The sequence below is a fragment of the Protopterus annectens genome, chromosome 3.part1 (assembly GCF_019279795.1).
Source record: "Protopterus annectens isolate FY-2018-M chromosome 3.part1, PAN1.0, whole genome shotgun sequence".
Lineage (NCBI taxonomy): Eukaryota > Metazoa > Chordata > Ceratodontiformes > Protopteridae > Protopterus > Protopterus annectens.
The window spans coordinates 1840985079-1841007715 of NC_056732.1; the positions used below are offsets into that span (position 1 = coordinate 1840985079).

The 22637-nt window shown below is 40.7% G+C and overlaps 1 pseudogene; it reads right to left on the reverse strand.

The window, feature by feature from the left end:
- LOC122797907 overlaps positions 1 to 22637 on the reverse strand; it is a 376508-nt pseudogene that overhangs the window by 323508 nt on the left and 30363 nt on the right.

Consider the following 22637-nt stretch of genomic DNA (forward strand, 5'->3'; position numbering starts at 1 on the left):
CATGGCAAAGGGCTGGGTAAGGAGCTACCAAGTCACCATCGACAGGGAAAAGTAGGGTCCTGAGATAGTGAGTCATCATCTATGTAAAGGGGGCATTAATGAAACAAAAGGCTATTATCCATGGCAAAAGGCAGGTTAGGAGACAGTGAGTCCATTATCCATGCCAAATGCTGGAGTCAGGAAAAATGGGCATTTGGCATTTTCTCCCATCCAATAACAGCCAGCTCCAGCCATGCCCAGGCTTGGTACCCAAATGCAGACCATCTGAGGCCTAGTCTTAACTTTATCCTGCAGAACCACACATTTCAGAAAATCTTCAGCAGGATGGATCAAGTCAAACTGATTTCAGATTATCCCCAGCAGACATTCTTCATCCACTGCTACCGCCAATATTTTCATTCTCTCCCTGCCGCAGGTGGGAAGAATCCAAATGGTAACTCTCTGAACTCATACTTACTGCTCACACTGCTGCCACGACGGTGACTTTTCTGCACCATCATTCCTTCATCGCCATCAGATGGAACGCTCTCGTCTTTATCAATAAGTGACCAAAGATGCTCCACCGGGATGTTACACCCTGAAAATCAAAGCAACACAAGTGATACTGTTAGAGGATTCTTCCAGAAACTTCTGCATTATGATGAGAACAGTTTAATCATACAGTGCTGATGGATGGTGATACAAATAAATCAGAACAGGCCAATTTTCACTACAAATTTTAGATAAGGACTGGTTAACTTTGGCACCAAATGGATGTTGGCTACATTACTGCAGGCTTCTACCACTGCAATTTATCTTAATATTTCCCCATTAATATCATTAGTTTGCTTTTTATATAGTTACGGAAGGTTTGTAACAGCTTGTGTCTTGATACTGAAGCTCAGAAACATTAATTTCTACCAATACATAGTATTTATTTAATTTACATTTATTAACCTGGTAAACAAAGATCCAAAGGACATTTTTTCAAGTACAATCAAAGTCCGGAACAACAGCAAACTCAATTACAAACAGAGCAGAAGGAAGACAGGATATAAACAACAACAACATAACATGTCCACATAATAACAGACAGTGTGCATCAGGATATCCTAACAAAACAAATGCAAATGAACGCTTAAACAATGGCACTCGTTCCTATCTCAATATGAAAAGCCTAAAGTACTCAGACTTCAGACAACACCTCACGCATCACCTCCTTAACCAAGCAAAGTGCAGCTGCTCTCACTCAGGTCACCTTACATGAACCCTGCAGCTCTCACAGCCCTTTTTCCCCATTTCATTCTCATTCGTCATCTCATCTTGTCACCCAGTTTACGTACTGCCTGCCATTCATCCTACTTCCCTCTTCTCTTTGGTTCTCTCACATTTTCTCCCCTTTTTATTCCTCTTCCCTCATGCCTCTCCCCAATTATCTGTCTTCCCCCTTGGTATCCTTTCTTGAAACTATTCTCACTTGCCTCTTCTAATGTCTTCATACCTGTCTGTATAATAATTTTTATTTACTGTATTTAACATTTGTTGACTGGGAAAGTCTGACTAGGACAGAGCCCATTTTCAGTGGAGGCCAGGGGAGAAACACTCCAGATGCATGTCTAGAATGTGGGAGGAAACTAGAGTACCCGGAGGAAACGCAGGGAGAATATGCAAACTCCACACAGAAGGCACTCCAGCCAAGAATCGAACTGGGGAACCTCTTGCTGTAAGGCGACAATGTTAACCATTGCACCACTGCGCCACCCTAATATGCTGCATATGTCATTCCAGTCATTATGGCTACATCTTATCCATAAAAAATCTGCTAAGCATAAATCCATTTTTCCATTCATGTTCCGACACTGTTTCTTGAACTAAATGTTGTAGCATATTCTTTCATCTGTAAATATATATTATATATTTGTTTTTAGCATATCCTTCTATTTGTAAATATGTTTTGTTTGTTTCTTATGTGATCCTAAACCTAGAATGTGCCTGCAAATGGTCCACGGAGATCAGTGCACTACCCTGCTAAAATTATAAATAAATAAATAAATAAATAAATACAGACTATACTAGTCTACACTGTGTGCTTTGGCACTGGTGCAGCTGTTATAATTTAATGGCTGTGTATTTTAAGTGCTCTGTTGTAATAAGTAGATTGAACATGCATGCTAATGGCTTGGCTAGCAGTTTGTGCTAAGATTGAGAAAAGCAGTAGAGATGCTAAGTGAGTCAGGATTGTTTCTGCATCTAATTTTTCTAGATATTTGTTCACTTTCCTTTAAGCTGTTTTTCTTAAAAAAAATGTTTGGTGAAAGAAAGGGAGATTGTGCGGGGCTGTGATCATACTTCAGTGATGAGTCTGAGTAATGTTGGGGGCTCGTTGTATAATCGGTGTGCTAAAGGTGGAATAAAGTACAGTTTTGTACCTACCATAAATGTAGATGTTAGAGTGCTAATACAGCTGCAGTCATAACAGATGGGTTCTCCTGCCATCTGGCGGGTCCTCGAATTCCAAAGTCTAGGTCGTTGTCGTCGCTTCTTCCCTGACGTCAGTGCGACAGGGGTATAAAAGAACCAGCTGATGCCATTTTCTTCAGTTTTTCTTGCCCCAGATGTCAGGTGCCCCCAGAAGGAAGGCAGAACATAAATTTATGTAGTAAAGCAAATGCAATATAATCAAAAAACAGTAGTTGCAAGCAAATACACCATAAAAGAATACTTCAATGAGGTTGATGAGGAGGTGCTAGCCATAAGGCCTGTCCCAAGAGGGGAAGGAGGGAGGGAAACCTGGACTGCAGCTGTATTAGCACTCGAACATCTACATTTATGGTAGGTACAAAAGTGTACTATGTTCATCGTGCATACAGCTGCAGTCATAACAGATGGGTAGAATCCCAAAGCTAATAAAGGGGTGGTAGGCACTAAGTGGGACTAGGTGGAGCCAGGATGTCCTGCAAGACTGCAGTGGCAAAGCCTGCTCTGGTTTTGGAGTATAAAGGTAGGTGATAGTGCTTGGAGAAAGTATGTACAGAACTCCAAGTGGCTGCTTCCAAAATATCTTTGGTAGGAACCCCCCTGAGGAAAGCTGCAGAGGTAGCTGTGGCCCTTGTGGAGTGAGATCTGATGCCTGTAAGTACAGTTTTACCATGAAAAGAGTAACAAAAGCGTATACAGTGGGCTATCCATTTAGAGATTGTCTGTTTGGAAATAGGCTTCCCTTGAGCACCTGTAGCATAGGACACAAAGAGTTGCTCTGATTTTCTGAAAGGCTTTGTTCTGTCCAAGGAATAACGGAGCTGTCTGTGAATGTCCAAGGAATGTAGTAGCCTCTCCCCTTTGTTTTGTGGATTAGGGTAAAACGTAGGTAGGTGGATAGCCTGATTCAAGGCTACCCTGGATACAACCTTTGGCATAAATGAAGGATTGGTTCGTAAGGTAACTCTGTCCTGATGGAAAATGATGAAAGGTTGCACAGCCATGAGGGCTTGTAGTTCCGAAACCCTGCGTGCTGAGGTGATAGCTAGAAGGAAGGCTGTTTTCCATGACAAATATTGCAGATCTGTTGAAGCAGCTGGCTCGAAAGGAGGCAGGGTTAGTTTTTCTAGAATGAAATTGAGGTCCCAAGCCGGTACTGGTTGCTTCCTTGGGGGGGTTTATATTCTTAGCCCCTCTGAGGAACTGTCTTAAGAGAGGGTGAGAGAATAAAGGAGGATCAGTGTTGTACTCTGCAGAAATGGCCGAGGCATGGATTTTTATGGAGGAGAATGAAAGTCCACTGCTTAGCAGCTCGGCCAGGTACTGAATTATTTGAGGTAAATTCAGTATTCCAGGAGTCTGATCCTTTTTCTGATTCCAGACACAAAACCGTTTCCATTTTGCAGAGTAAGCTTTTCTAGTAGAAGGCCTTCTGGCCTCTAAAATGACATCCTGCACCTCCTTGGAGAGTAGGGTCTACTGTGAATTTAAGGAATCCTCCATGCAGCTAGATTGAGTGTTTTCAGCTGACTGTGAAGAGTTTTGAAGTTGTGCTGAGTCAGTAGGAGAGGCATTAGAAGCAGGATCCATGGTGGGGAATGCGTCAGGCTCCTCAGGAGTGGGTACCAGTGTTGTCTTGGCCAGTCTGGAACAATGAGAATCATCTTTGGTCTGTCTACTCTGGCTTTTAATAGAACTTTGGCCAGCAGTGGAAGAGGAGGAAAGGCATAAACCGTCATTGTTGTCCAACTGAAAGAGAGTGCGTCCACTTTCCAGGCCTGTGGATGAAAGGTCCTGGAGCAGAATTTTGTCAATTGGTAATTTCTGTGGGTGGCAAAGAGATCTATGTCTGGCCTTCCCCATGCTTGAATTATCATTGTAAAAACTTGAGGATGCAACTTCCATTCGTGTGGATCTGTCATATTTCTGCTCAGGTTGTCTGCCAGTGTGTTTTCCTTCCCTGGCAGGAATTGTGCTTGAAGTTGTATTTGCAATTCCAGAGCCGTGTTCCAAAGGGACATGGCTAGTCTGCACAGGGGGTATGAATGGGTTCCTCCCTGTTTATGTACCACATCACTGTGGTGTTTGTCTGTTCTTATCAATAGCTGCCCTGGATGCAGTAGGTCTTTGAAAGCCATAATATCATTTATTACTGCTAGGATTTCCTTTTGATTGATGTGTAGGCGCTTCTCTTTTGTGACCATTTGCCCTGAATGCACCGATCTGTCATGTCTGTTGTGATGACTTGATTTGCTTGATGCTTGCAGAATGGGAGACCTATGTTTCTTTGGCATGCTTGAGCCCACCACAAAAATTCCTTTTGAAGACATGGAATCAGTGGTATGATTGTTTCCAAACTGTGGCTGTGTTGAGACCATAAGTTTATTAGGTACCACTGAAGTTTCCTCATATGCAGCTTTGCACATGGGATTAGTAGGATGCAAGATGCCATGAATCCCAGAGCCTGCATGATTTTCCTTGCAGTCAGCCTGGTGAAGGTTGCCAGTTTTCTGAAGTATTGAGTTAATTGCCCTTGTTTCTCTAGCATGAGGTAGGCCATCTGGGTGTTTGTATCCAAGCTGGCACCCAGGAAAAATATTGTTTGAGAGGGTATTAGTCTTGACTTCTTTTTATTGACAGTGTATCCCAGAGATTTCAACAACATTATTACAAACGCCAGGTGTTTCAGAAGAGTGTGTTTTCTGTCCGCTTGGATTAGGCAGTCGCCCAGATATGGGTATATTTGTATCCCTTGAAGTCTGCAGAAGGCAATTACTGATGCCAGGCATTTCGTGAACACTCTGGGTGCAGTAGATAAGCCAAAGGGCAATGCAGAGAATTGATAATGGGATGAATCTGCAAGAAATCTGAGGTATCTTCTGCAATCTTGTCTGATTGGGACATGTAGGTATTCCTCCTTGAGGTCCAATGTCACCAGCCAAGACTCCTTGCCCAGCATGGGAAGAAGCAAGCTGCTGTAATGTGAGCATCTTGAACTTTGGTACGAGTAAAAATGTGTTTAGGATGGATAGGTCCAAAATAGGTCTCCAATTTTTGTCCTTCCTTGGTACCAAGAATAGTCTGGAATAAAAACCTTGACCCTGTTCTTGTGAGGGTACCTCTTGAATAGCTTTCATGTCCATGAGATCTGAAATTTGTTTTTGTGCCTCTACCCTTAGATTTTGTGGCAGGTTTGGCATGCTTCTCATTTTTGGAAGGGTGTGAAAGTGGAATCTGTAGCCTCTGTCTATAATGTCCAGGATCCATTTGTCTTTTGTGACAATATGCCAATTTTTCGAAAATAATGCCAGTTTTCTGCCATTTGAGCCTTGCTTGGCATGCAAAGGGGGAAGTCATTGGGTCTGCCTTCTGAATGGCTGTGAACTATCCTCACCCCCTCTTGGTGTAGGTGTTTGCCATTGTCTGCCTCTAAATGATCCTTGAGATTGCCCTCTACCTCTCGGGCGCCTGTATCTACCTCTTTGAGGTCTGTCCGTGGCTGGAAAGGACCAATTTTTTGAAGGCCAATTTCTACTGAAATGTGGCGGGTTGTACCTGTAGGAAATCTTTCACTGTTTGCATTGATTTTGCCTTTTCCTCCATTTTCTTTAATACCTCCTCAGCTTTAACACCAAACAATACATCCTTTTGAAGAGGTGCATCTAGTAATTTAGCTGTGACATGATCTGGTAAGGGTTGCTCTTTGAGTCAAGCATGTCTACGTATGACTGATCCTGTAACAGCAGCTCTACAACAGGCCTCTAAAGCATCAAAACCACATTGCAAGGTATGCTTACCCACTTGCTCTGCACTATGCAACAAATCCTGCAACTCCTTCAAGTCTGGTTGTTCAGGTTGTGACATTTTGCTTTTCAACTGAGATAACAAAAACTGTTGATACTTTAACATATGGAACTGACAGTTTAATGCCCTCATGGTTAAAGTGGCTGCGGTGTATACCTTTTTCCCCCACCTTTCTAAAGCTCTGGAATCGCTCTCTGAAGGTAATGGATTTTTGGCAGTGGAGGCCTTAATTCCCTTGGGACCCTGTGAAATAGTTTCTGGGTCAGCCGCATGGCTTTTGTATAGGAATTGGTGTGAATCAGGAACCCGGTAATACCTGTCAGGCTTGACTGGAGCTGGAGGTAAAGAATCTGGGTTAAGGCTGGCCTCTGAATACACATCATCTAGTATGTCTAAGACAGGAGGTATAGCCAGAGGCCTGTGCTGAGGGAGCAAGAGGAAATCCCTGAGCCTTTTCTTGGAGTCTGAGTACTCTTGGCCTTCCCAGTGGAAGTGTTCCCTTAAGGTATGCAAGGTTTCCCCAAAAGAGTAATCCTCAGGGGGGGGGGGACAGAGGGAATGGACTCCTCTGCATCAGAATCTTCAAAAGGGGAGTAAGAATGTTCCTGGTCCTCAGAATGCTCTGAAGTAATGGAGGCCTGGTCCGAGGAAAGGTATTCTTCCTCCACTCTGGGCCTTTTGTCCGGGGGGGGGGGGTTTGAGAACCCCTGATAAGAGTAATCAAATCCTCAGCCATTTTGAGCATCTGCTTTTTAGGCATGGGTCCCTGAGAAGGGCCCTGTGGAGCTTGTCTTTTAGAATGCATGGCTGCTTTAGATTTAGTGTAAGCCTTAATGGAAAAAGAAGAAGAAGGCCTGAAGACACCTTGAGAGGTGGCAGGCCTGTCTGAACTCTGAGTTTCCCCGCCAAGAGCGACTTCAGTATCTGTAGTCAGGGTGTGGGCCGAAGAGCCTGCGACCTTGGGCACAGAAGACACCATTAATGAAGTGTCATCGGTAGTCAGGGGCTGCATAGGCGCCTCGCTGAGAACCGGAGCACATGTAGTCGGCTTTAGCGTGGTGTCGGTAGAAGTCGCAGACCTCATATGTCGGTCCTTATCTTTACGTCGTTTACTCAAAATTGGAGTCGGAGTATCCGACGACATGTTGTAATTAAACTTTTTGCCAAAATAGTGTTGGGCGAACTCCGCCCGACACTTAATAGTACGTCTGTTGAATGTAGCACAAAAGGTCTGGGCCTAAGCAAGGTATACAGAGGGAATGGAAATCCTTATGCGGTATTTGCTTCCCACATGAAATGCAATTATTAACTTTGTCTGACATCGGTCTGAGGCAAGAAAAGTTTAGCTTTATAGAAGTCTTCGGTTGACAAATATTCGTAATCTCAGGAGCTGGCCGACCGGCACTTGCAAACTGCTTCTGCTTCGGGCACCGCACGGCAAGAAAGACTGAAGAAAATGGTGTTGGCTGGTTCTTTTATACCCCTGTCGCACTGACGTCAGGGAAGAAGCGACGACAACTGACGCCGGACCTAGACTTTGGAATTCGGCCGACCAAGGACCCGCCTGACGGCAGGAGAACCCACTGTTATGACTGCAGCTGTATGCACGATGAACATCAGGGATGCATATCCCCGACTTAAAAACTGAGAGCATTGAAAAAGCTTGTGGATTGTTATTTAGCGAGTCTTTGGCGCTGTCCAAATAAGATACGCCCTTTTTGAGTTTAAAGACAATTTAGGTTACCAGCTTTAGGTAGTAACTGTGTTCTTAAGTAGACAGTTTTGACTTTCAACATTTGCAAATTGCAAAATTTTCTAAGGGGTAGCAAGTAGGAATAGTCATTTTGGTTTCTGGGAACATTCCATTGTTTACAGGTTTGGTCATGTTCTTTCAGCATTGCTATATCTATACATACTGTGCAAAGACTTGTACAAACCCAGTCAGGTACACCCTATATGAAATATTTTAGTTGCAAAATATTTTTATTCTTATTAACAGATTTTGTTATGATGAACAGCAGAAGTTACAAATAACATAATTCTGGAGTGTTGAAAGGTGAAGCAGCACTTTTTGGAATGCTAGGACTCATCTGGCACTTGAACAGACAAGACTGTTCAAAGGATTTTAAAATTAAGGTCTTTGAAATGAGAGCAACTTTCCTTCTCATATATGTTTTACTGCATGTTACTTTTACTGGTTTACAATGAACACCAGCAGTACTGATCTGATTGGTCTTTTGGAATATCACATGGTTCTTTAGTGCTATTGCAAAGGTACTGGTTAACAATGAACACCAGCAGTACTGATCTGACTGGTCTTTTGGAGTGTCACGTGGTTCTTTAGTGCTATTTCAAAGGTATGCAATGTGTTTTAAAACTTGTGGAGAAATCTCAGAGATTACATAAGGAATCAAGACAGCTAAACTTTCTTTACCAAATGTTTCAGTAATATCAGTTGAGTATGCTTTTTATTTATTTTTCTGTGTTCTTCTAGTTTATTATTAGTCATGACCTAATTTTGCTATTCATTGTACAATCTTGGCTACTTAAAATGGCTTGCTGTGATGTTTCAAGAATAAACAAATGAATAAAGCTGAAAGATGAAGCCTGTTAACCAGACGCTAATGTCAGTGATACCATTACACTCACAAGGATCTTCTAAACTATTAGTCTTGTAACATCTAATGCTCTCTTTGGTTACAAGGTTGGATAGAAGATGATATAATGCTATTCATTACAGGGTTGATACAAGATAATACAATACTACTTGTTGCAAGGTTCTACAAGATGATATAATGCTAAAGGTTACAAGGTTGATAAAAAATTATATAATGCTATGGGAGGAAACTGGCAATGCAGCTGTGATGCCCCCACAAAGTCCCTACTTCCTTCCAATCATACATCGTCCACTGCCTGAAGGGTTTAAGTAATTATGCATTGCAATCTTCTTTGTAGAACATGAAAAATATATGCTCTTGCACATACCATCTTTTCTCTATTACACCCAAAGAGCTGAGGCACCATTATTAAAAGTGACCATTTAATAATGATCTCACTAGTCCAGATGCTGACCTGCATGTAGTAACATCACAGACAGGAACAACTTCTGAGACTACAATATCTATGACAACATTCAAGACTCCAGTCTTTATACTAAAATAAGATGCAGGATATGTCCTTTATAAGTTTCCAGAAAAATTTAGGATGAGCGGCATTAGGTACTAATTAGGTGTCCCCTGAATATGTCCTGCATCGTGTCCATTGTGATATTAAATGAGACAAATTATGATTAACCAACTACATTCTGACAAAAGTCATTATCTACATAAATCTCCTGAGCCATATTTAAACTCTTGTCATATGAACACTGTTCCATTAGAAACAACAAATTGAGGAACAATAAAAGAGTATTTCTTCAATGAGAAAAAAAATGCTTATTTTTATTTTATTTATTTTATTTTACATTTGTTGACTGGGCTAGTCCAAATGGATATATGTCCATTTTCAGTGGAGTCCCGGGGAGAAAAACTCCACACACAGATGAAAATTTACAAAGACATTGGTACATTACAAAGTTTAGGCAATCATTTAATTTCATTGGATTTAGCTTCTTAAGAAATAAAACCTAGTGCACAGCAGCTACGGATATTCATACAAAATATGTACAAGAACACTAGTCACCTGTAAAGTAACATACACATTACTGTCAACAGAGAAGAAACAAGCTTATTCAGGTAAGAAGATTAGCGCCTATGGACAGGTTAAGCAGTTAGTCGGGGTTAACACACGAGCATAACCAGGATGATTTAAGGTAGGGTTTTAGTTTGCTTTTAAATAGGTTGGCTGAGGATAGGGAGGTTAGGTGGATAGGGAGGATGTTCCAGGTTTTACCCACTGTATTGGAGAACAATGAGTCACCGCCCGAATTATCGGTTTTACCTGTTTGTACCAGTAGTTTATTAGATGAGCGAAAGACTTTGAGATCATTATAGGGGGTGATTAGGTTAGTGAATATTGGTGTATTTCTAGGTTGATACAGGATCCTATGGGCTACTATTAGTTGGTTCAATAGTATTAGATTTGGCAATTCTAACCAGCCTCGTTGATTAAGATTGCAACAATGATGGGTTCTATAGGATGACCCAGTTGCAAACCTGGCAATATTGTTGTAGGAGGTAGTCAGCTTGTTCAGATTGTTTTTACATAATTTGGTACAGATAGGAGAGGCATACAATAGGGTTGAGATAAGGTGGGTACGGGCAATAGTGGTCCTGGCTAGTTGAGTCAGAAAGGGTTTGATCCTGTAGAGGGAACCTAATTTTTTGTTCACGATTTTTATTGTGTTATTAATATGAGTCTCAAAGGTGAGGTGATTATCAATTAGTACCCCAAGTAGTTCTGTTGTAGGATCAGGAGATATGATAGCTTCGTTGCGAGATGTTACAGTAAAGTTCAGTGGGGAGGCCCTTCGGGGGTGAATAGTAGCATTTTTGTTTTTTTGGGTTCAAGATTAGACATTGGTGTAGGAGCCATTTTTTAACTATGCTAAAGGTGTTTTGGGTTGGGGACTGAAGTTCAGATGGGGAAGTGGCTGAACATATAAGTGTGGAATCGTCTGCATATTGGATACAGGTAGCTTGAGGAATTACAGAATGAAGGTTGTCTGTAAAGATAGAGAAGAGGAGGGGGCCCCAATATAGAGCGTTGAGGGACACCAAGGGAAACTGGGAGGTGGGAAGACAAGTTATTTTCCCAAAGTATAGCCTATTGCCGGTTATTTAAATAGCATTGGAACCACTGCATAGCAAGTGCATCCAACTTATCAGACTAAATGTCCAGTACTAGTGTGTATAAAATTAATATAATTAGAAAAACTCTGCCTCACAATTTCAGTAGCTGCAACATACAAATACTGTAAAACTATTTCCTCCCCGGGAAAAAAGTTTAATGCTTTAAAACTAAATGACACCAGTACGCTGAGGCATAAAGGATGCAATCAGGAGGCCTCTATCCTTCAGTGAATACATACAATGAAATATCACACACCCTGAATGCACACCGAGCATCACACACCCTGAATGCACACCGAGCATCACACACCCTGAATGCACACCGAGCATCACACACCCTGAATGCACACCGAGCATCACACACCCTGAATGCACACCGAGCATCACACACCCTGAATGCACACCGAGCATCACACACCCTGAATGCACACCGAGCATCACACACCCTGAATGCACACCGAGCATCACACACCCTGAATGCACACCGAGCATCACACACCCTGAATGCACACCGAGCATCACACACCCTGAATGCACACCGAGCATCACACACCCTGAATGCACACCGAGCATCACACACTCTGAATGCACACCGAGCATCACACACTCTGAATGCACACCGAGCATCACACACTCTGAATGCACACCGAGCATCACACACTCTGAATGCACACCGAGCATCACACACTCTGAATGCACACCGAGCATCACACTCTGAATGCACACCGAGCATCACACTCTGAATGCACACCGAGCATCACACTCTGAATGCACACCGAGCATCACACTCTGAATGCACACCGAGCATCACACTCTGAATGCACACCGAGCATCACACTCTGAATGCACACCGAGCATCACACTCTGAATGCACACCGAGCATCACACTCTGAATGCACACCGAGCATCACACTCTGAATACATACAAAATATCACACTCCTCACAATGAACAAATTACATTTTGATATTTTGCAGACTAAATGCCTTCCGGTGTTCTGCAGTATAAGATATACAATTGTAAAACCTTTGTTCCAAAATATCAGCGATCAAATGTGTATTCACCCACTGCAACAAAACAAAGTTGGAGGTATTTGAAAGTAAATATTTGTCATTACTGTATAGTTTAAAAGATAAAACCACAGAAAAATATACATATTCACCTACTGGAAAAATCACAGTTTATTGTTTCACATACTAAATTCTACTATAAGCGGGGGTGGGGGAGGGGTGTTGAGAAAGAAGCACAACATAGCTGATCGGTGGTAAACAACATGATGAAGGGAGCACAATGTGCCCTGATGGGCTAGATACAGCTAAGTTCAACACATCATAGACATGCCACGATAGTGTTGTTTGTAGTCATACAACTGGCAGTTACCTAGAAAAAAGCCAACAGCACTATGAATAGTCAGCTGATCTGCAGACACTGGCATGCTGGTAGTGTGTTTGATGCTATGCTCATTCAAATGCACACTGAAGCACCCCATTACTGTAACATACAAGGGGTCCACAGTAAAGTGCCAACTTATGCCACTATGTAAATGGGGAAAAACTATAAGAAAGACCAAAACAAGCTAGAGTTTGCAGTTCATGATACTATAAGAGGCCCATGGGATATGCGCAAATTACCCCTTTAAAGGAATCAAGTATTTAAATTATACAGCTTCTAAATGCACATGATTTTTTACATTTTTTTCATTTAAGTTTTTGTGGATACATTCAGGCCAATAAAGCTAAACCCCACTAGCAATGGACATGCATGATTCAGCCTTCTTATGACCTTGTCAGTACAGCACAAGTGGAGTGTTTGGAAATGCGTTAAGAAACAAAGGGTCATTACACCCAGCTGATTTCCATAACCATGAAGTGTCTGCAAAAAATTTCAACCAGCATGCAAACCAAAGAGTAGAAAATGTCACAGACAAACTAATTAGGAAAAACCACAAGAAAACCTAGAGAAGCAAAAGTTTTCACTTGTGTGATACCTTAAACCTCCTCCAATAGAGGACCATGGGATATAGCAAACGAGCCCTTAAGGATATCAAGTGTTTCAGCCATATAGCTTCTGAATGTCCGTGACTTTTTACTTTTTTTTTTTTTACGTCTTTGGGATACATTCTTGCCAATAAAGCCAAACCCTACTAGCTGTGAACATGCATGGACACTGGCTAGGGTAGAGCTTGGTGTCCCACCACTTCACCTCTGCCTGCTCCACAACTGATCCTGCGGGAAATGAAACTTAATAGAGAAAACTAAACAAAGCAACACAATGAAAAACACTGGAAAATGAGAAAAAAGGACACACATAAAAGTAGTCAGAGAGCTGTACTACACCATGAAAACAAGACCTGAAAAGAAGAAAGTCAAACCGCAGAGGATGTGGAATACAAATTATAAAATGAAGAAAGTCAAACTGTCAAAGCAGCAAACAGCAAAGGATGTGGAATACAAATTATAACATGAAGAAAGTCAAACCGTCAAAGCACCAAACAGCAGAGGATGTGGAATACAAATTATAACATGAAGAAAGTCAAACCGTCAAAGCAGCAAACAGCAGAGGATGTGGAATACAAATTATAACATGAAGAAAGTCAAACCGTCAAAGCAGCAAACAGCAAAGGATGTGGAATACAAATTATAACACAAGTACGACATTTCGGGTATATGTGGCATAATTTAGTACAGTATTATAGTAACTGGGAAAAATCTACAAAGCAGATAAATAATTAAGCATTAGGTATATATTAAAAATAAACAAAACTGGTCAGTAAAGTGGTACACAGTTATGCTATAGTACTATGTTACTGCTAACAATACATTACATTTACCCCACCGACCTAGAGAGCCTGCCCTTCCCTCCTCTTGCAAGAACCATTGTTTTCCTCAAAGTCCTCATGCACTGGGGGTATAAAACAATGAGCACAGCATAGCCTTGACAACATACAGCATTACAGAACATGCAAAGACTGACGTATGTTATGTTAACAGTGGATTTTGCCACTTTGTCTACTGTTGTGTGACCTCATATATATATATATATATATATATATATATATATATATATATATATATATAAAGTTTGGGAGATGGGGATGTTGCCCCACATGGGGATGCAAGGAGGCTGTACATGGCAGTACAATCTGATATGTATTTTATTCTGATTCTCTGTGTTGCTATAAACTGGTCTACCACTAGCATGTTGCTATGTATCAAGAATAGAAAACGGCAACTGCATGCAGTCATAGCATGTTACTACGTGACAGGGACAGAACACTAACTGCATGCAACCATAACATGTTACTATCTGTCAGGGCTAGAAGAGTGACTTCATGCAGACATAAGTTATGTCTCATGGCTAGTAGTCATAGCACATTACAATGTGACAGGGCTAGAACAGTGACTGCATGCAGTCATAGCACATTACTACATAATAGGGACTAAATAGGGACTGCATGTAGTCATAGCCAGTTACTATGCGACAGGGATAGACAGCAACTACATGCTGTCATAGCATGTTACTTTGTGTCAGGGACAGAATAGTGACTTCATGCAGTCATAGCATGTTACTTTGTGACAGAGACAGAACAGTGACTGTATGCAGGCACTGCATGTTACTGTGTGACAGGTATTGAACAGTGACTGCATGCATTCACAGCACACTGCTACAGGACAGGGATTGAACAGGGACTGCATGTAGTCACAGCATGTTACTTTGTGTCAGGGAGAGAATAGTGACTGCATGCAGTCATAGCATATTACTACATGACCGGAATAGAACAGCAACTGCTAGTAGTCATACACGCTACTATGTGACAGGGATAGAACATTAACTACATGCAGTCATAGCACGTTACAATGTGACAGGGATAGAATAGCGACTGCATGCAGTTATGGCACATTACAATGTGACAGAACAGTGACTACATGTATTCATAGAACATTACTACGTGACAGGTATAGAAGAATGACTTATGCAGTCACAGCATGTTACTATGTGACAGGAAAAGAGCAGTGACTGCATGCAGTCATAGCACATTACTATACAACTAGGATAGAACAATGACCGCATGCAGTCATAGCACGTTATTTTGTGTCAGGGATGGAACACTGACTGCATGCAGTCATAGCATGTTTCTATGTGACCGGGATAGAACAGCAACTGCATTCAGTCATGCAGGCAGTCATAGCATATTACTACATGACAGGAATAGAACAGTGACTGCATGCAGTCATAGCACATTACTACATGACAGGGATAGAACAATGACTGCAGGCTGCCATAGCACGTTACTGTGGTGACAAGGATAGAACAGGGACTGCATGCAGTCATAGCACATTACTATGTGACAGGGATAGACCAGTGACTGCATGCAGTCATTACATATTACTACATAACAGGGACAGAACAGTGACTGCAGGCAGTCATAGCACGTTACTGTTTGACAGGGATAGGATAGTGACTGCATGCCGTCATAGCACATTACTATGTGACAGGGACAGAACAGTGACTGCATGCAGCTGTAGCACTTTAGTATGTGTCAAGGATAGAACAGTGACTGCATACAGTCATAGCACGTTAGTATACGTCAAGGATAGAACAGCGACTGCATACAGTTATAGCACATTACTATGTGACAGGGATAGACCAGTGACTGCAGGCAGTCACAGCACGTTACTGTGTGACAAGGATAGGACAATGACTGCATTCAGTTATAGCACATTATTATATGACAGGGATAGGACAGCAACTGCATACAGTTATATAGCATGTTACTACATGACAGGGGTAGAACAGTGACTGGATGTATTCACAGCATATTAATATGTGACAGGGATAAAACAGAGACAACTTGCGGATAAGCAACATACAACCTCCATTTTCTGTCGAATTGGGCTAATTAGTTAAATGAAATTTTATTAGTGCATTTGCACTAAGCATATTTTCGATTAAGCTAAATCAGAGGTAGAGAATTAATTTTTTTTTAACCTTAAAACCTTTTTTTTTTGAGTGTATTTACATTAAAAAAAATTTGAAGAGATGCCAGTATAACACGGTACCTGCATCAATAAGGATAAAGCAATAACGTGGTTGAACTAACACTTATGTACTGTTGAATACTGAGATAAAATTGATTTTATTATCACTGTCACACTGAACATTCCATTGTAAAGGGTGTGTTTTCAAGTACTGAATTTTGCTATAATCATGAACCATAAAAAATGGTAAAATAATGTAGGTAAAAAATCAAGTGGATAAGATCAATGTAACACAAATCACATTAATTTTCAGAAACAAGTACACATGTTATTAAGTTTTCGTAATCTTTAAAACTTTCCTTCCTACACTGCTGTAACTGTTACGTACACTTGACAAGTAAAGATGGCACCTTGGAAATCAGCTTACCTACAGAAATCAAGCTCTCATAGTTCTGTATCATCACCTCCCTGTGCAGCTCTTTCTGTGGTTTACTTAGCATCTCCCACTCCTCTCTTGAAAATTCGACAGCAACATCTTCAAAGCTTTGTGGAAACTGAAAGGACACCATTTATTTTGTTTATTCATGGCTTTGTTATACATAACAGAGGAGTTTGAAACATTTCAACAAGAATATAACTGGCTATGTTAAAATTTAGCAAAGGAATACTGTTTGCTAATCTGCCAAAATGAAGAATTGTTCCATCCTCCTTGCTGAGCAATATCATAGCAAGGATGGGGTAAAGGGCACATCAGCCCTGGGTACAAGGTGTTAGAGGGTGGAATCATGAAGTGCTGTTCCTGCATTCTTCTTCTTGTACCAGCATTTCTGAATGCTGGTACAGAAAGCAACTTGCCAACATTTGTGGTAAGCAGTAGCAAGCTGACTGCTACAAATGTAGCAATCTTACTACAGTTTAAAATGTGTGTGCTACTGGAGATTTACTTTTTTTTTTTTTTTGCTCTGTTTGAAGAGCTGGGGGAGGTCTGTGGTTAATGTCTGCAAGAAGCCAGGCCATTAACATGTTAAAGATTCAAAGAAGTTGTTTTTTGTCTTTTGTTTTTACTCCTCAGTTTGAGCAAGACAGTAGGGTGCTAGTTCAGGGACTGGCAGCGGGGGCTGGTTGAGCCAGCTCTGCCTCTGTTTCTGAGCAACACCATAGCTAGCAACTGAAAAAAGATCCTTTCCTATGTATGCCTTTATGAAGCTTTGCAGGGCCTTACACAAGTGTATAAATACTGAACATGTGCGAGCCTGACCGCCATTTTGTAGTAAGCTGTTGAGATGTATGCATGTATGTCAGTATAGTCTGTCAATCAGTTCATTTATACTTTGTGATGCTGCTAATCATCCTGATGTGTTTTTATGTAATTAAGCATGTAAACAAACTACCCCACCTGTTCATCATCTATATTAGAGAGGGATGAATGACATGGTGCCAGAATGGGATCCAGTTTCTCCAGATAGAGGGGTGAATCATCCCTGTTGCACGTATAACTTCCAAAACAGGTCAGAAATTAATTTCAGGTATTAAAACTTGCTCAAATGATTTCTTATTCACAAAATATGAAACAAAGCATTCAGAATGCTTTAAATGAATTTCTAGTTAAACAAAATGTCCAAAACTGCAACACATTGATAGAAATATTCAAATAACTATGGAAAATGTTTGAAATAAAGTCTGAATTGCACAAAACAAATAAAACAAGGAAAATCACATTTTTTCAATCAGCAGTATTTTTTGTATTAATTAATGCTATTCAAGATATCTGAAGTATAAAAAGTGTTCACATGTTTGTGCAGTATTACAGTACAGTTATTTCACAAAATACAGCCATTTCAAAGCATATTTCGCAAAGTACTGTGTTTCAAAGAGTTTACTGTTCATTTGAATGGTATTACAAGCACACACAGCAGCTTGTATGGTATTACAAGCACACACATCAGCTTGTTTGTATATAACTACAAGGGCCTTATTTTGCAGTTTGTTTTGGCATAATTTGTTGGCATGGCAGATAGATTTCAAAAACCACCAGGACCACTAGTGTTTGATAGTAATATTACAGAGAATCAGAGAGTGTTTGAGGAAGAGTATGGTATTTTAATACACGCTGCATTTTCTGATAAAGATGACCACAAAAAAGGCATTTATTTTGCTTAATTTAGCTGGGTCAGAAGTCATTGAAAGGGAGCATTCCTTTGTGTATGTACCTGCTGTATATGCAGCAGAGGGGGGAAAAACGTAAATTGTTGTCCCAGCTGAGTCAAGGGAAGAAGCACTTAAAAAATGTAAATTTAAAGAATGTGTAACCCCATGTGTACTGACGTTTGCAAACATGAGGTTGTCATACCCAACTAAACACACAGTGGAAAGTCTAGCTTTGCTAGATTTATCTTTTTGTGTTTTTAACCAATGGGTTTTCTTGTGTGACCTTTTTACTCATTGTTTTAGTTTGTTAGATGGAATATTTTGTAGACACCCTAATGTTTATGGATATCAGTTGGGTACGACAACCCTGTGTTTCCAAAGGTCAAGCATTCATCTTATGCTGCACTGATGATGCATACGAAGGCAGAAACATGCATGTCCACAGTTAGTGGGGTTTGGCTCTATTAGCCTGAAATTGTCCATAAACAGATTTAAAAGAAAAAAAAAGTCATGGACATTCAGAATTGCCATTTAGGTGAAACACCTGATATCCTTAAAAGGTTAATTTGTATATATATCATGTTGCCTCTGACAAAAGAGGTTTAAAGCATCACACAGTGGAAAGTCTAGTTTTACTAGATTTTTCTTTTTGTGTTTTATAACCAATGAGATGCACCTCAGGATAGTTCTGGAGAGCTCATAAAGTGAATCTTACGCTGAATCCTCAGAAATGCAAATTCAGGTTACAAGAAATAACTTATATTGGTCATTTGTTGACCTGTTCAGGCTTGCGACAAGGCCCTTCCAAGCAAACAGCTATTCTTGAGATGCCAGCTCCAGACAATGTTCAAGCCCTACAATGTTTTCCGGGCATGGTTAACTATCTAGGCAGGTTCATTCTAGAATTGAGTCAAATACCAGCACCATTCCAAGAGCTGACATGTAAAGATATATCCTTGTCATGGTTAGAACAGCACCAGAGAGCATTTGATGTCCTGAAACAGAGAATTGCCAGTCCACCAACTCGCAGATACTATGATGTTCACAAACCAGTTACTCTTTCATGTGATGCTTCAAAATTTAGTTGAGGTGCAGTCATTCCACAAGAGGGTCAACAAGTCAACTGAAAAGCAGTATGCTCAAAGTTCTATGATTATGTTAATGATAGACCTATTCAGACCAAAACAAGCCACCAACCTCTAGTCACTATTTTGGGAAAGGCTATGGATACAGCTCCTGTCAGACTGCAATACATGATGTTGAAATTGTAAAAGTATCACTTCAATCTCGTCTATAAGGAAGGCAAACTTCTTTATCTTGCTAATATTCTTTATCTTGCTAATACTTTATCCAGATCACCCAGAAATTCCACTGAACAGCATGACAATGAGCAACCTGATTTTGAAATCATGGAAGAGACAAATTTTTCTTTCACACGTCTTGATGACTTGAGAGATCACACAATCACAGATCCAGTTTTACAAAGGCTCAACTACTTTATCAAACAACGATGGCCATCAAAACAATCCAGTTTACCTCAAGAAGTGCAACGTTATTTTCCTTACAGAGATGAGATTTTGCCTGACAAAGGTATCGTCGTGAAAAGTCCAAAAGTAATTGTTCCAAAGTCCTTGCAGCAGGAGTACATTATTATCTTGCATCATGGCCACCCAGGAGCAGATTATACCAAAAGAAGGGTGAGAGGACTAGTGTTTTGGCCTTCTATGTCACAAGATATTGAGAGAGTGCTATCATTTTGTTCTGTATGTAATAGTAATAAGCCACATCAACAGAAAGAACCACTTCAGCTAAACCAGATTCTTGAACTACCTTGGTCGACAGTAGGCATTGACATTTTCAAAATGGAATGGTCAACATTACTTGGTGTTAGCAGACTCTTATTCAAATTGGTTTGAGACTGATCTACTTCCTAATCTAGCATCCAGTACTGTCATTGCTAAAATAAAGCATAATTTTGCAGTCCATGATAGTCCGCACAAAGTTATTTGGGATTACTGTACACAGTTCACAAGCCAACAGTTCAAAAGATTTTGAGGAGTGGAACTTTATTCATGTTACAAGTAGCCCTGAGCATCCACAGTCAAATGGTTTGGCAGAACGAGCAGTTCATAGTGCGAAATAATTACTAAAGAAGTCAGCACAAGACATTAGTGATGTTTTCCTGAGTCTCTCAAATCTCAGAAATATTCCTCATAATAAATATCTTGGTTCACCTGCTTAGAGATGTCTGTTGAGACAAACCAGAACTACATTACCAGTCAGCAGTAGTTTATTGGTTCCAAGTAAAAACCCACCTGTCAAAGAAGTGCTTAGCCCAGAAGTCTTATTATGACAAGTCCAGTAAACCACTCAATCCATTACATGGAGAGACAGTGAGAATACAAATGTGCAAAGGTTATGATCAGATTAGAGTCATGAAGAGTATTTGCCCAAAGCAGAGATCATAAATTGTAGAATCACAAGTAGAGTTTACATGTAATCAGAAACATTTGATGTTGGTGTCCGAGCCTGTACTGCAGCATATAAGCCTGTGAGAAAGACTCCCTGTTCCTCAGATGAATCCCGAAGTTTCTGATACAAGTTGTTCACCAAAGACTGTCCCTCTTGTTAAACCCAGTTCTGATTACTATATTACTAAATCAGGTCACATTTCCAGACCATGTTCCAAATACAGAGCAACTTGGACATGAGCATTGTGTTTGTTTCTGATGTTTATATTATTGCATGTCTTAGTCCAATGTCATTTTATGGAGGGCAATCTATTTAAGGAGGAAGATGTAGATCAATATGTATATATATGGTTTTAAGAAGTTTTCCAGGGGCTTGCACAAGTGTATAAATACGAACCATGTGTGAGCCTGACTGCCATTTTGTAGTAAGCTGTTGAGATGTAAGCATGTATGTCTGTATAGTCTGTCAGTTAATTAGTTCATTTATACTTTGTGATGCTGCTATCCATCCTGATGTGTTTTTATGTAATAAAGCATGTAAAGAAACTACCCCACCTGTTCATCACCTATATTAGAGAGGAAAGAGCGACACCTACGTTAATACCAAAACTGTCTCTTTTTCTTCCAAACTGTGGCAAACCACTTGTTACATATTTAGGAAACAACTTCCTCAGCTTAGACCACACAGGACTATTAAACTGCTTCAGTCCTAACTGCAAATGCATCACTAGTATTAAAACCAAACTACTGATCATTACCCAAACACTTTATTCTGGTGGCGGCTGCCACCTTTGCCCCACCATAGCCTTGTATGTGCTCCAGAGTGGGGTAGCAACCAGGATGACCAGTCATGTTCATTCACTCCCAGCACCACTAATCTGTGCCAGATGACTTAGCAAGATTAGAAACCCAAGCATTAATTTATACAGAACAATTAAATTATATGGATTTGTAATATGACATTCAGATGGACACAGAACATTCTTTGGTGGCAATTTACTTTAAACCAAGTATTTGTTAGTGCTCCTCTTATGACAGATCAATGCAAACATAATTGAAATAACTCTTGCTGATCTCAACAGATTAAGAAACTCTTCTCTAAAATTTCAACTAAAATAAAAATGTATTTTGGGGCAACCTCCCCGTACTTCCCCATATAGGAGGCAAAAAAGCATACTTCCAAGTTTATACCGTCGCACAAAAGTGGTGAAAGATGAAACTCCTCACTGAACCACATACCAGCCCTGCAAAATGGCTCAACCAGCCCAAGTCCGCACCCTTTAGTCTTGGTCTGTAGTGTTTGGACAGTCACACCACAAAGTACAGTTGTGTACACTTACCATAAATGTAGATGTTAGAGTGTATTCACTGTTGCAGTCATTACAATTGGGTTACCCTGCTGGCAGGCTACCCTCATTCGGCCGGAATTCCAAAGTCTAGGTCCGGCGTCGGTTGCTGTCGCCTCTTCCCTGATGTCAGTGGGCCAGGGGTATAAAAGATGCAGCCGACGTCATTTTCCTCAGTTTTTCTTGCCCCAGATGTCAGGTGCCCCCAAAAGGGTAGGCTAAAAATATGTCAAAAAAACACGCATGCACCAAAGTATACATTTTGCCTTCATCTACAAGCAAATACACCACATAGGTTGTATAGAATAGAGAAGTACAGATAGGTTCCAGCAAAGAAATGGGGGATGGCGGGTGGGTAGCCTGGAATGCAACAGTGAATACACTCTAACATCTACATTTATGGTAAGTGTACACAACTGTACTATGTTCTTCGTGTTTCACTGTTGCAGTCATTACAATTGGGTTGAATCCCAAAGCTAAGGTTGGGAGGCTGGAGCTAAATAGCATTAGGAGCGGCTATAAAGCCCTGCAGAACTGCAGTGGCAAAGCCTGCCCTGGATATAGAGTAGAGTGGTAAATGATAGTGCTTTGTGAAGGTGTGCACTGAACTCCAAGTAGCAGCCTCTAAAATGTCTTTGGTTGG